Below are 7,796 nucleotides of genomic sequence, written 5' to 3'. Positions count from 1 at the left end.
TCACTGTGCCTTAAAAGCCGTCAGTAAAACTTAATAGCAACATGCAACCCTGTGTGTAGCGAGTAAGGCACACGGTTGTGCAGCTGAGTTTTCTCGATGTGGCTGTAAGAAATGTATGACTTTAACACAGAAGGGAGTAAACCATCCAAGCACAGAGGCAGTGTTATTGAGATAGAAGTGAATATTACAACATATACAGTGTATGGTTATGTAATGTAGAAAGAAGAACAAGCTGACAGGAAGTCCAACACACATTGCTCCTTAATGCAAAACCAGTGTATGCACAAAAGGTGTCCCATATTCACAGAGTGCTTACGGGCTGGTGTCCACAGGGACAGCAAGTGTCCATGTGATAAGTTCCCTGTCCTACCCTGCTCAGTCTCCAGCACAATGGGAACCAACAGGTAACTTAGCGACACATTTTCCACAGTAAACCTGAACACAAAGGCTGATCACAACAGTATATGTTCCCTTTTTGTTGACCCACAAAGGGATTGCCATTAGTCAGATACATGCAAACCTAACCTACCTGAAGAACCGGATAAAACACTTTAAGCTGAATTCTGTTTCCTCTTTATTTCCAGCGGAGAGCTGGACTCAGGAGCTATTTGCATGCGTACAGTATGTGTGTGTGCACGAGTGATAAAAGCAAAGAGAGGAAACACACGGAAGTGACCACACACATCAACTGTTGGAGGGCTTCAGCTGTGCCTCATGAGTGAGGCCTATGACTAAGATCGGAAGAGAGTAGGAGTGTGCCAATGTTGCCATACCAATGCTGCAGTGGGAAAAAAGAGAAGGGGGGAAAGAGTGGATGGTGATTGGACCGGGCATTGATACACCAAATAAGAGCACAAATAGAAAGTGTGTGGAGTGGGATGGTAGTGTAGTGCACCCTCCTCCATGTACACATTTATATCTTGATGACCCGCATCCCAAAATGATACTCACGCATGTTGTGTGTGGAAGTTCATACATTATGTACAGTCCGTGTGAATGCATGTCTGTGGTTGTGAATTATTAACCTATTGTGTTCATCAGTCAGTCGACAGGATGTGCCGCATTTTATTTTAAGACATGGATTGGATTGCATGCGAGCTTTTACTCCAACAAACACAACACAAAGTACATGGACTCAAAGGGGAAGTAATCGCTAGAATTGCCTGCTTCCTCTTCTCTGCTCTAAGTATATATTTCTTGTCAACTGGACACAAGTTATTGCACTGAACTTTATGAGTAGTAAGGAGTGACTGAAAAGTATATATCACATTTCTGCCTCAGCCTCTTCTTTGCTGCTTATTTGATTTGATTATCCCTGACCAAATGGTTCCTCCATTGTGTGGACTCACACGCTCACCTCACGATGAGCCCTCCCCCATTCCCTTCCTATCTCTCATCCCTGCTCCTCTCTGTCCCACACGACATGCCTCTCTATTAATACAGTTGTGTCAGTTTGCCACTGACAGCAGTGAGCGATATCATCGTGTATTAGAAACACCAAGCTTTCATCTATCAATAAAAGGAAACTGACAATGAGAGTGGCTGGCTGTTCATCAAAGTGTGTACAAAACACAAAGTAAAGAGGGCATAACCAAAACCACGCTTCAAATAAATAGAGTTTTTACAAATAAAGCATCGCTGTGTGCCACTAGGAATATCCTCAGCATCGGCTCCGTGAAGGAGAGGTGTGCGAGTCCTGCAGGATGCTGGTCCGTAGGTGTCTGGTTTCAGATGGCAAGCATGCTGGGAGCACAGTGTGGAGCGCAGCACAGCCAAGTGGACAACAATGGAAACACGCAGAGACACAGGTGTCCTCGCTAAGAACCCGATGGGTGTGACAGTTTTTATTGCGAGCCTATGTCCATGTGTAAATATGAAAGCATATGTTCCAACACTGCATGTACAGACACTGCAGTGCATGTGCGTGTGTTAGATATGATATTAAGGTTGTGTTTATGTGGGTGTTTGTATTAGCTCACTGGTATTGATTCTCTTGCACTCTAGCTGCACTCTAGCTGCACTCATGCATACTTCCCTCAGGACTGCAACACCTGCAGATGGAGATGAAGGAAGTATTCCGTAGCAGAGAGAAGACGCGTGGCTCTGTGAAGGCTGCAGGACCAAAAAGCATGTCGTAAAAAGACTGAATTCAGATCCCAGTCATTGTCTCTCAATGTCCACTCCCCTCCTCTGTACTTACAAGTCTCTCTCTTACCGTCTCCTTGCTCTCCCCCTTTAACTCACTGGAGGATGCTAACCCATCAGGTCCCTTGGCTCCCCTCCATGGGATGATGTCATTATAGATGACATCACCATGCAGTGTATGTGTGTTTGTGCGATGTGAGTGAGTGTGTGTGTGCCCCCACCTACACCTCCTCCTCCTCCTCCTCCTCCTCCTGCTTCTCTCCCTCTGTTTCTTTATCTTTGTTTGACACACACCCGCGATACTGAGACCATCAGCCAAACTGCCATGCTAGCACAAGTACTCGCAGAGAGCAGAGCAAGGAGAACGAGGAGAAAGAGAAGCAGAAACACTTGCACAAAGAAAGAGGCGAGCTAGTGTTCAGAGCAGCAGTGGTGTGATGTGAGGACACAGAGAGAAGAGTGGAGGTGTGGCGAAGTCTAAGGGGCAAGTTGGTTTAATTACACAACACTGCTGCTACCATAACACCACAATGCCCAGCCAGGCATACACTGTCATTAAGATTCAAACTAGTTCACGTGGGAGGTACACAGACATTTCTGCTTGGCTCTATTGTCTGCCGTTAACACGCATATACTGTATTTAAGACTTCACTGTCTGGTGCACACATGTGCTTGTCTTTTACATTTCGTGTGAAAGCACAGACAATAGAAATAGAATATAAAATAAAAACTAAACCTTCTTTGGTAGCGTGGGATATCAGGTTACCCAACTGTGCTTTACATGTCTAATCATTTCAGAGTTATACATCTACTGAAACTAGTATTCCTTTTGCTTTCAAGAAGTACTGCAAACGTAGTGTATTTAGTTTAACTTTTACATCTGCTATTGCATTTTTGCTTCCACATAAAGTGGTGTTTGCTTTGTTCGAGGGAACCAGAGCAAAGCTAACTGTCGAGATGGACGACAAGAATACATCATCCCTGCAGCACTCTTTAACCAAGGTAATCATGCAGTGTATATTATCAAACTACTGAAACTACATTTCAAGACATATTTCGATATCCCAATTAGCAGAACGATTACAAAACATAAGAAATCAATGCTAAAAAAACACGGTACATTTTTATGATGTGACAAAAGCTATAGATTTGGTTCGGTTGGGCACAAAAACCACAGGTGATTTGTGTTAGACTATTGAACAATCACAGCCATGTTTTAAAAGAAGAAATGTAGACTGTAGGTTGAAAGGGGAGGCATTTTAATTATTGCGTTTCCTGCGTTTCAACCCTATGTTTTAACGTCCTTTCCACCCACATCATTTTGTCCATCTATGATCACCTTTCTTAGCTCCTGTCATAAAGACGACGCCTGCTGCAGGTCTTTGTCACTTGAACATAAACATATCTTCATCGGTAATTTGCTTAAACGACTGATGCTGTCATTCCCCTTGAGAGGTCTCGTACTTGCTGCCAGCCTCTCGAAAACTCAACGATTAACACTTTACATTTCTTGAAATAGAGCCCACTGCAAACTGTTTTCACAATGAAAGGCATCACCACGGAGCAGTCCACCTTTCACACACACACACACACACACACACACACACACACACACACACACACACACACACACACACACACACACACACACACACACACACACACACACACACACACACACACACACACACACACACACACACACACACACACACACACACACACACACACACACACACACACACACACACACACACACACACACACACACACACACTTTTTTTTTTTTTTTAATGATTCACATTCTTTACAATCTGTGAATGCTGGTGACAAGCAATAATCTCCATTTTTTTTGCCATGACTAATTTGGTACAAAGATCTTCTCACTCACGTCTTTCACGAGAGTCTCAGTGCAGCAGAGGCACTCCCACACAGAAACACGCCTGGGCTTTATTGAGCACAGTTGGCACAGTCTGAGCCAATGATGTCATCCTGGTGAATGGGCCGGCAATACGGGGATCAGCAACTTTCTGAAATGAGGAACGGTGGGGATAGACATCATGTGTAGTAGTAGATATTGGAGTGGAAAGATAGAGCTGCAGCATGTTGGTGTTTTTTCTTCTTCTCCCCTTCTCGCTGCACACAGGGAAATTGGTGAGCTTTGGAGACTGTGTGCCCACAAAAAGCTGGTCTCAAATTACATGTTGCAAGTCTCAAAATATTGAGGCATGGCTGGAGGTTTTTATGTGGCGATGCTGAGGAGTTTTGATAAGTGGTTTTGGAGTCTGCCAGTGAAATCTGTTGTTTTCAGCCTGGGATTGTAACATAGTATGACGCAGATTATAACCATGAGTTTGAGGCAATGACAGACTCATTTTTAGGAGGTGTGTGTGTGTGTGTGTGTGCTGAGGTTGGGATATCATTATCAGTCCTATAACTAGATTTTCAGATCTGGGGCTGTGTGGTCTGGGGCTTTGGTCATGGTGTTTACCCGTCTGTCTCGTGAGGATAGGCCAGAGCCCCCGTCACCTCAACCTGCTCCATCCTCCAGAGGGGACCAGGGATACATTTAGCCCAGTGAGGAAGCTCATCTGTGGGCACGAAGCGGGATGGAGATTCTCCAGATTGTTGGAAAACTGGAACCCTCATCTTTGTGCCAAGCTTAGAGGGAGGGTATTTACTGAATATAATCTACGCCCTTTAGATGTCAAAAGATCTGTGCAGCATCATTTTTTTTAGCAACGCTAGCAGCAATACTCTGCAGTCGGTCCACCGAAATGCTGCTTAGTCCAAAATAGAAATATCTCAACAGTGCTTGGCTTGATTGCCATGAAATTCCCGGGACAACATCCCAGTGACTGTTCCTCTAGCTCCACAAGCAATGTTTCCACAATTGTGTTAAATATCTACAACATCTATGTCTTAACATCTTAATGGATGGACTGCCACAGAATTGGATTTACACCTTCATGTCGCTCAGGATAAATGATACTTGAGAGAACACTTCTGTAACAAAAAAACCCCTCTTAGGTGTTTCTTGTGTAAAAGGCACCTTCGGACAATGTGCAGATATTATCCAGAGTTTATATAAGAAAATGGCTCTTGTCTTTTTATAACACGACCTAATTCCCATGGAGAAATCGGGATACAAAAATGAAAAAATGTATGTTTTTTTACAATATTTTAAGTAGGACTAACAGGACTTTACTTCTCACTTGAAGACCAGGTGAGGTTGGATATTTTTCCGCAGCGCTGGGGGGGTTGGGCAAGGATTTCACCCAGAGTGAGACGTGGACCCCAGCCAAACGTGCACTCTCTCTGTTTCTCTGAACCTTTCAAAATGAAGACGTGTGGAAACATGCACGCACACACTCAGACACACATGTCAAAGCCCAAGTGCTCTCCTGCTTGCGTGCACCTGTTGTCCTACAGGGAACATGCAGCTCTCCCTTGAGCAGGAGGTAGAACACTAAGAATGTCCACCTGTGCGTGGGAGGTGTGTGTGTGTGTGTGTGTTTACAGATAAAGACTAAGGTATTAAAAGAAGGAGCGAGCGACAGTGGTGTTTTATATTGGATGACATAAATGAAATCCCCCCTTTTAATCACACCCTCTTTAACTCATTCCTCTGCCCTTCAGCCGCTTTGTGTCCACCCTTCGAACCCCCCTCCTTTCCCTCCTTCCCTCCACCCCGTGGGCCCAAATGTCGCCCTAACGTTGACATGTTTTGGGTCATTTCATCTGATGGGATCTCCTGGGAGGAATTAGCATGTGCAAAAGAAAAGTCCATAGTTTTAAAAGCTCAGTGTTTCCAATTTGCCGCCACATGCTTCAAATTAGCCACGTATTTACTAAGGTCAGGCACTGGGCACAGGGCCCGTGGGGGAGTCTTTGTACGGGGTTGAGAGGGAGAGGGGGAGAGAGAGAGATGCAAGTGAAATTGCAATCCACTGCTGCCGTCATAACACCACAACACCTTAGTTTCTATATATCAAGGCAATAATCTAATTTTGATATAAGACATAAACATAAAACATGAGAAGGCATCACACTGCGTTGAAAGCATGCCACTAAACACACATGACTATTTTCAGCAGAGTAAAGGTCCCGTTTTACTGCCAGTTGATTTATTTGTGCACGCAGAGGAACGCTCTACAGGCATTACATTAATGCATGTTTGGGCTCAATACACAAGCTGAGTCTGATAAAGTCAGGTTCTCTTGACATTACAGAATATAAAAAGCTGTGGTCTGGCTTCTGTCAGACACCTGACGGTTTGAAAAGCGCATTATTAGGATTCTTTAGAGCAGGAGACTTGCTTTTTCCGTACTGGAGCCATCTGTTGTGCGCTTGTGTTGTTTATATCACGACTCAATCTTGGGTGAGGCTGCTGGAGAGGGTTTTATGTGTGCGCAATGTGTCTGTGTGAGCACAAGTGTGTAAACACGCACACGCTCTGGTGTGTGTGTGTGTGTGTGTGTGTGTGTGTGTGTGTGTGTGTGTGTGTGTGTGTGTGTGTGTGCAGCCAAGCCTAAAAGCATTTAAGCAGGAATGGGAGAGGGTCTGGGATCCTGGGATGACATCATTATCCATGATGTCATTCCTGCAGGGTGACTTTGGCACATGTGATCGTTTGGGTGAGGGCACTCTTTCACTTCTAGCTCGCTGTAATTGACAATGAAACAGCAGGGCACCGCTGCGGATTGAGTCATGTCAAATGTAGCAGCCAATTAGGTAGTCGGAACTAACTGTTTTACATTAAATACAATCATTTCATTTGTCTTAACAAAACACAGGATTCATTTCTGTAACACTCATTGTCTCGGTCCTTGGGAAAAGTAAACCCGATCTGTATTTGATTTCTGTATGTCATTATTGATTATATAATAAAGGTTTTATTGATGTGAGAATATATGATCATTATGCTGTGTGTGCTTGTGTGCTCCATGTGGCCTGGCTCGTGTGCACTGCTATTGTATGCAAGTCAAATGCTTTCTCCATGTGTACACTACCTTGTCCATTGTTAGTGTGAACTTTGTAAAATGGCAATAATTTTCACATTAAATTGCTCGGAACTAATTTGTCACATATATATGTTATAGCTACAAACCACCTCAGGCAAAAGGAGAGGACTGGTGCTCAGCAAACAAAGGGTTTGAACACCCGAATCAATTACTATGTGGCTTTTTTCCCGTTTTCAATGTCAGAATTTAGCAGGGGGAAACAGTGAAGGGCAATGCGTCTACGCCCTCCACTGTTAGTCCTTTACATTTGTCATAACAATAGACGGCATAATATGTGGCAAAGAAACTGGAAATTAATTTTCTTGCTAATTTCGTTTTTTTTTAAGGTAAAATAAGCTGACCATTATGTCATCTTTGGACATTTCCCTTTGTTAAAAAAACATGTTATTTTTGATTTTTATATGTAAAGTATGAATCCTTTGAGTCCTTACATGAACCTTACAGACCCCTCACGTCAACCTCCTAATAAAGACATGGATCCACGTCTCGTGAGAAACTATTAGCTGGTTGTCTATTTATGATGAATATGGGTTATACATATTTACAGTATATTAGGCTTTTGTTATTGAGTTGTCCTCTCAGAGAAACAAGTTTATTTGATTTATCACAAATGTGTCCGAAAGAGCT

The sequence above is a fragment of the Pseudochaenichthys georgianus genome, chromosome 21 (genome assembly GCF_902827115.2).
Source record: "Pseudochaenichthys georgianus chromosome 21, fPseGeo1.2, whole genome shotgun sequence".
NCBI classification, from domain to species: domain Eukaryota; kingdom Metazoa; phylum Chordata; class Actinopteri; order Perciformes; family Channichthyidae; genus Pseudochaenichthys; species Pseudochaenichthys georgianus.
This window is presented reverse-complemented; position numbering follows the sequence as displayed.